Genomic DNA, 8,740 nt, shown 5'->3' with positions numbered 1-8,740 from the left:
TTACACTTCCAGACCTGGTCAAGAACGTCAATGACTATCACTTTATACACCTGTAGGACAAGCTCCATGATCTGGAAAATAACAAGTCATTTGTTAAAGTCTTATTTGGAAACAGTCACAAGTACTGTATGCATGTGTGACACCTTCAAATGTATAGTCATAATGGAATAATCATTTGATTGATTTTGCTCTGAAAAAGGCCAAATTTAAATGTGTTTTCACTGTGGGTTCAAACTTAACTTTATACAGTGTAGTTCTTTCTCTTTGCCACAAGAGGGAGTATTCACCGAGGTAAGCACTTGTAGATGAGCTGCAAGACTTCTGTTACTCTGACAATGAACATAACTTATATAAATGATCTGTGTCTGCTTTTCCTGTATAAAATTAGTAATGTGTGTTACCTTTTGACAACAACAAGAACTCTTAGAGCTCTTCTGATGTCATTTGGGCAAATTATGCAGTAAATGATCATCACATGTAAATGTCTCATATGTTATATGTGAAAGGGAATTGTGAATTGTGTATTATTTTCATGTGAAGATAATTGTGTAGAAGAAACATTTGGTTTAAATGAAAGAAAATCCTCATCCTATCATAACCTCTGCTGAGATTTTGACCATGTATTTTTGTATTAATCTCTCTTGTTAATTCTTGACTTTATAGAATTGCAAATTAAATTGTGGTTAGTGTAAGTATAAAAAAAACAACAATAAAAACAAACTTAAACCAAAATACAGTCACAAATATCACTGACAGAGATGTTTTGAGGACTTTCATTCTGAAAAGGAAATGCCTTTTAGAATTGCTAATACTATCTCTTGAAGAATTGGCCTGATAGATAAAGATTTGAGAATTAATAATCATTTAGCCTCATAAAATTAACCTGGGTGCCATCGCTCATATAATGACCTTTGACCCGAGAACATCTATGACATGCTCTTACTTCAGTAGTGGAGTGGAGTGGGATTTTGCATTGCTAAAAGAAAATGCTGTGATTTCAGCAGTGTCCCTGAATGCCTCCTACAGAGCGGTCGGACAGCGACACTCAGTGCCGGATTGGAGCAACTGCAGCTGGATTCTATTCTATACTATACTTTTGAGTTTCACCCGTATCCAGCTCACTCCTCATTTTTATGAGCTTTCAACTGTCCGCAGCAAGATGAGTTATTAATGTGTGTTACTAATGTTGAAATTTTCAGTTTATTGACTGTCTTTTAACATGTGAGTAGTTGTGTAACACATTAAAAGATGTATTGTTGAGTGAGTTTTTATTTAACGCCACAGACTCTGTACACAAACAGCAAACAGACACAATGGAGGGGGAAATGGTGAGTTTAGGTGACTAAAAAGTGTCTCCAAGTGACTGCTATACTGCTACTGACACATATAGACACAAACAGAAAGTGTTTTCATCACAGAAACAATAAAGACAGGAAACGTGTTTTTATTTTTTAATAATTCACGTTTATTATCCATTACATGATTAATAATCAATTTTATTTATATAACACTCACACCCAACCAGTGGCAGTTTAATGCGCCCCCTTCAAATATCTAGAGAAAATCTGCTTATCATATTAAATATAAATTAATTAGATAATGTTAAATAATTATGAAATAAAAAGGATGTGCATGTAAAACGCTCCTGATGCTCTGTCAGCACCTGTCAGCATTCAATATAAATCGATTCCAAATGGTATTTTATTCATTTCTATGTGTGCGGGCGCTGGCCTAATGATTTTTGACAAGCGCATGACCCGAAGCTACTCTCTGATTGGCTTCCTTCTGTTTTCCCACGCCCACTTTGGCAGCGAATTTTGTGGTTTCATGTTTTTTATTCTAATGTGATTGGACAGTTCTGGCTGTCATTCACGCCCTCCCCTGTCACTCTAACTGCAGTTTCAGGAGATTATTTGGTTATTTCTCTACAAAAACATCCTTTCACAAGACTTTAACTAGAGGGCAAAACGAGGATAAAGCAGCTTGGACCGACCCGGTTTACAGCTCCAGACCCGGAGCTTCTCCCGCTGCTGTTATGAGACACAGAGGGAACAGGGCCCTGCAGCCATCCAGAAAATAACATCAAACTATGTTTTTTAGCAGGCTTAGCATTGCACATCTGGACCTCCTTTATGCCAAGCTCCAGAAGAGGAACATAGATTCAGTCCGTATCAGTGGGTGCATCCAGCAGCTCCAACAGGACATATACAAGGTAGAAGTGGCATAAAAAATGCATACATGCAGGATAAGAAATGATAGAATATGTTTGAAAGTAATGTTGACTATTACAGTTGATTTGGGTTGCATTTAATTATTATGCATAATCAGAGCGAAATATAGTGCTTAATGCGCCATCTATTGTCCTGTTCAGGTATTGCAACAACTAACAGATAACAGTAAAATCAGGATTTACAGTTTTTTTCCCATTGGTTTGGCTCATTTCTTGAAACAGAAATTACATTCTCAAAACTCTACGATCATTTGGCAGAACAGTCTTACAGTTCAGCACAACAACATAGTTGACTTGCAAAAGCTCATATCTCTCCCAAAACTGTTCACTCATGCTTCAATACTAAATTCCTTTCCCATATAAATAGTCAGTGCCACCAAAAGGCAAAAGATCCTTCTCAATTGCTTTGGCTCATTTCTCGAAACAGACTGGACATTCTCAACACTCTTGGTGCTTGGTGCCAAATAACCTGGATGGTTCAGCACAACACCATGGTTCACCTCCAAAAGCTCATATCTCTCCCAAAACAGTTCACTCATGTGTCAAAACTAAATTTCTTTCTCATATAAACAGTCAGTGCCCCCAAAATGAATTGTCCCTTTGGCATTGTGTGAGCACTGCAAGTCAAAATGGTTAGATGTTTTGTCACTATGGCAGAGGACCACTGAAATATCCCTTATGTCCACCTCTCAGTCTTAGCACAGTCCTTCATTCACAATGGTTACTGTACTAGTTTTTTTGTCCAGCTAACAGAATACAATTGTGTATAAAACTGAAAAAAAGAAGAAAAAATAGGACTTTACGGTAAGAGTACCCTCCAAGGTTTGACTTCACACGTTGCACTCATACTGCCAAGGAACTTGTAACCATTTTTATTCACACACATGAAGTAACTTCCATACATCAGAGTTAAAAGAAAATGTATACAGCACAAGGAAAATTATATGTAGCCTACAGTGCTGTAAATAAAGCCGGAGATTCAAAACTACCATTTCTTCACTGGTCGCTGTCCTCACCCTCCCTCTCCTGGTCATCATCCTCACCCTCCTGGCCATCCACAAGCTGCTGTCTGTCTGGCCAAAGATTCTTGTCCACATCACAGTGTATATTATCCCTTGCGATGCAATGAGGGAAGAAACGGCGTGCATGTCGCGACCATCCCCTGCACTGATCTCCTGTAATATCATCACACGCAGCGTCCATTGCATGGAGCAAGGACCTCTGATTTTGAGTCTGATGCTCATACACTCTCCACCTCCAAGCGGAGAAAAACTCCTCAATAGGATTGAGGAAAGGAGAGTAAGGTGGTAGGAACACCATGACCATCCTTGGATGAGTAGTGAACCAGGCTCTGATGAGCGGGCCACGGTGGAAATTCACATTTTCCCACACAATTACATACTTTGGTAGGTGAGGCCCTACGAGACCTCTCTCATTTTCAGGGATCAAATCAGAGCCGATAGTTGATAACATGGTCTATAAGTGTGGCCCGAATTTCATCTGGAACAGCATGGTGTCTTCTTGCTCCTCAACCTCTTCCCCCTATTCTACCACCACGCACCCTTACTCCTCCTCCTCTTCTTCTTCCTCTTCCTCGAGCAGGCAGTTGCCCTTGTTCATTTACTTGGCCAGGTGCCTCCATGTTCACAAATTGTGCTAGTCCTGGTCAAGCTCTATATATACATGTTCGGCAGCATTCACAATCATGGACAACACCTGTCAGGTAACTAAACATATTGTTTGATTGGTCATCTGAGATGTGTGAAACTCCCCCTTCGTTAGTAAAGTTCTATTTTCACCTAACTGTCAATTACTGTAATCAATTTATCAAATGTTCCAAGAGATTCATGGAATGAAATGATGCTGACATGTTTTGGAGAGAACAACCATCAGACTGAGAATCAATCAATCAGTTTAGATCAACAGGATCTATTCACTTGGAAATTGTGCTAAATGTAGGCTAACTGTAGGCTACCTGTACTTAATCATTTGCAAGGATGTATAGAAGATATTATATATTATATATAAGGAAGATATTTGCAAAGTGATGAAATCAATGAGAAATACAATTCTGTTGTGAACAATTGCCAAGTGGTTTGGAGGTTTGTCCATGTTGTTTTGAGAATGTAATTTCTGTTTCAAGAAATGAGCCAAACCAATGGGAAAAAACTGTAAGACACAAAAACTAAAATATGGGTCAATGACGTATCAGGATTTTCAACAGGTCAATTTTAAAATAATAAAAATAGGAATATATATTGCAGTAGTTCAAACATTAAGAATGTAAAGTACACATAAATTCATATTTAAATAGTAAATTAAGTGTTTTATGTGTTTTTTCATCTCAATGAATTAGAACTGACCTTAAAAAAGTCATGTGGTGCGACCTTGATCTACCTTACAACAAATGAATTTCCTTAACATGCTTTAATATTTTTTTACAAGTTTTGAGTAATATAAAGTGTCTAGAAACAAACTATTTGCATGTCTTTTGAGTTTTTGTAAATAATAATCTCATATTTATGTTATATAATGTCACAGTTGCCTTCTTAAATGTATGTAAGACTTATTTTTCCTGTAAATTGCTTAAAAATGATTTAAAACATTTAAAAATACAATTCAGTAAACATACTGTATTAGTGATTAATATTACTGCCACAGAGAATTGATATTTTACTCTGAATTTAATACAGTTATTGGTATTATTGGTTGCACCCCATGATGAATGGTTGCACCAAATGACATAAAGACCTCATATCATTAAAAATCTATTGAAAGAAATAAAAAAACAATGACTTTAATACAAAATAGAATTAAACCAGTGGTTTTATTACAATTTCACAGAATTTTTATGAACTCAAATGTTTCATAAACATTTTTTAAAACATCAGTGCAGCATGCCTTCATTGCTTTGTCATGAACAAACTTTTCATTTAACTTGACAATGGAATAAGTCAATTTTGATTATTGAATCATTTAGAACAGAAATATTTATTAACTAGTCATCATCACGCTGACTTGATTTTATATATTGAATCTTTCTCTACTGTTTTCTTCATTGCTAGCTGAGACAGAAATGCAAAGTCATGCCATAAATCTATGGTGTATCACTTTGGACTATTGATATATTTTATTGACAAAAGTATTGAGATACACCTCTTAATCATTGAATTCACATGTTTTATTCAGACCTATTGCCTCAGGTGTATGAAATCAAGCATCTAGCCATGTAGTCTGCATTTACACACATTTGTGAAAGAATGAGTTGCTCTGAAGACTTCAATGAATTTAAGCTTGGTATGTCAGTTTGTGAAATTTGTTCCCGGCTATATATTTCACTGTCAACTGTAAATGGTATTAACAAGTGGAAATGTTTAAGAACAACAGCAACTCAGACACAAAGTGGCAGACCACGTCTAGCTCATCACAAAGATGGGGTTGAGATTATGAGCCAGGCCTTCTCATCCAACATCAATGTCTGATCTCAGCAATGCTCTTCTGAATGAATGGACAAAAAATCCCACAACCACTCTCCATAATCTTGTGGAAAGCCTTCCAGAAGAGTGGAAGCTGTAATAATTACAACTCCATATTAATTCCTGTGGATTTAAAAAGGGATATCATGAATGCTCATGTAGGTGTCATGGCCACATGGCTCAATACTTACTCTATACTCTACATAGTGTAGATGAGCATGCATACAAAAATTGCAATGCATCCAGGTTATGAAAAACATACAAGAGTGATATGTACTTCATGGTGCTTTATTTTTGGCTTTCATTTTTACAGTTTTTACCTTTCTCTTCTCCTAAGCAGGGTACACCACTCTTACTGCAGGGTCAGAATTAACACAGCCAATGGCAAGCAGTTTTTACCTTGCATTGGAGTGCGATCTGATAAAATAGATTATAACAGTTAGAAATAAATAATGCTTTACAAATAAATGCATAATTGCCAAAGTGACATTGCATTTTTCTCATATTATACAAAAATTAAACGTAAACTGTTGCTTCTGAAATCTTAGAAAAAATGACTCAAATTGCATACAAATATATTCCAAATAATACTAAAATAAAGGAATTAATGTAAATAAATCATTAACTGAATATAAAAGTTTCTAATCTTGGACATATCTGTCCAAGATTAGACATATCTGTCTATCTCTGCAATGGTCGCACCACATGATATTTGGTCACACCAAATGATATTTTCAAGTTCAGTCAAAATTTACAGGCACAGAATTGACCACCTAAACAAAACAAACTAGCTTGCCACAAAAAGGTCATTATGAAATTTCTCGTCTCGTCTCGTCCTCTTCCACTTATCCGGGGTCGGGTCGCGGGGGCAGCAGCCTAAGCAGGGAAGCCCAGACTTCCCTCTCCCCAGCCACTTCATCCAGCTCTTCCCGGGGGATCCCGAGGCGTTCCCAGGCCCGCCGAGAGACGTAGTCTCTCCAGTGTGTCCTGGGTCTTCCTCGGGTCTCCTACCGGTGGGACGTGCCCTGAACACCTCACCAGGGAGGCGTCCGGGAGGCATCCTGATTAGATGCCCGAGCCACCTCATCTGGCTCCTCTTGACGCGGAGGAGCAGCGGGTCTACTCCGAGCTCCCTCCGGATAACTGAGCTTCTCACCCTATCTCTAAGGGAGAGCCCAGCCACCCTACGGAGGAAGCTCATTTCGGCCGCTTGTACCCACGATCTTGTCCTTTCGGTCACTACCCAAAGCTCATGACCATAGGTGAGGGTAGGAACGAAGATCGACTGGTAAATCGAGAGCTTCGCCTTTCGGCTCAGCTGTCTTTTCACCACGACAGATCTGTGCAGAGTCCGCATTACTGCAGACGCCGCACCGGTCCGCCTGTCGATCTCACGCTCCATCCTTCCCTCACTCGTGAACAAGACCCCGAGGTACTTGAACTCCTCCACTTGGGGCAGGATCTCATCCCCGACCCGGGGTAAACTCCAACATACAGGCACCAAGTCGGGGGGCAATAAGTATTGCCACCCCTGCCCGGCGCCCATCACCAGTGGCAACTCCAGAGTTGACGAGAGTCCAACCCCTCTCGAGGAGACTGGTTCCAGAGCCCTTGCTGTGCGTCGAGGTGAGGCCGACTATAACTAGTGTTGTGTCGTTCGCGAACGTGTCGTTCGAACGAACGAATCTTTTGAGTGAACGAAGTGAACTGAATCACTTCATGAACTGATTCGTTACTTTCTCAGTTCAGTTCAGTTGAGCTCAGCCGCGAGCATGGCTGCCGGTCGGGAGTGGAACTGCCGCGACTCACTCACTCGTTCACTGCGAACGAATCACTCAGTGAACGACAACACTTCAACTGACTCTGAGTGATACTGTTTCCCCTTCGCGGGGATACGCTTTCATGCCAATAGCATTTCTCCAAGCTAACGGGTAACGAAAACAAACACACACACACGCCCCCATCCCCATTATCATAATGGACTTAGGCACACATAAAGTAATGAGAGGAGAGGAGACAGAAGAGTGAGTGAGAGTCACCAGTGCAGGGCATGTCGTTCAATGATTCGTTCGCGAACGTGATTCGCCGTCATTCAGTTCATGATTCAGCCCACTTTCAGCACAGTACGTGAACGAGATTCACGTCCTCAGCAGGTCGTTCAATGAATCGTTCGCGAACTGCTGAAAGTGGCGCTGTGTCAGTCACTCACTGACTCAGGGCACTGAGGGCTGAGGAGTTGATTCACGTTCAGTACATGTACTGCTAACATTAGCGCTGTGTTGCTAACATCAGTGTAGCATCATGTTATGTTATTTTACTGTGCACAGAAGACACTTTCACTGTGTAATATTTTTAGTGCATGTATAAGCAGCGCTGCGTCTCCCGCGAATGATTGTATAATATAGTCCTTGAACGCACCGTCCCTCAGTAAGTGAACGTGAACCTCAGGGCTGAATCATGAACTGAATGACGGATTATTTGGCTGTTTATCAGTTCAGGGAGTTGTAGAGCACTGAACGATTCGGTGAACGAATCTTTTGAACGAATCATTTTAATGAACGGATTCTAAAGATTCAGTACAGTAAAAAGAACTGCCGTTCCCATCACTAACTATAACCTCGCGCATCAGGCTCCTTCCCCACCAGAGGTCCCCGCCTTTGGCTCCCGCCCAGCTCACATTGCAGCCAACCCCTTTGGCCCCTCCCACTAGTGGTGGGTCTGTGGGAGCGGGGTCCCATGTCCCTTATTCGGGCTGTGCCCGGCCGGGCCCCATGGGCGAAGGCCCGCCTCCAGGTGCTTGCCCCAGAGCCCCACCCCCAGGCCTGGCTCCGGGGGGGGGGGGGGGGGGGGGGGGGCCCGGTGACCCGCGTCCGGGCAAGGGACACGAAAATCTATTTGTAGTAATCATCATTAGGGTCTTCTGAGCTACCTTTCGTATTGCCCCTCCCCCCAGACCTGTTTGCCATGGGAGACCCTACCAGGGGCATAAAAGCCCCCGACAACTGAGCTCCTGGGGTCATTGGGACACGCAAAC

The sequence above is a fragment of the Scomber japonicus genome, chromosome 7, assembly GCF_027409825.1.
Source record: "Scomber japonicus isolate fScoJap1 chromosome 7, fScoJap1.pri, whole genome shotgun sequence".
NCBI lineage: Eukaryota > Metazoa > Chordata > Actinopteri > Scombriformes > Scombridae > Scomber > Scomber japonicus.
This window is presented reverse-complemented; position numbering follows the sequence as displayed.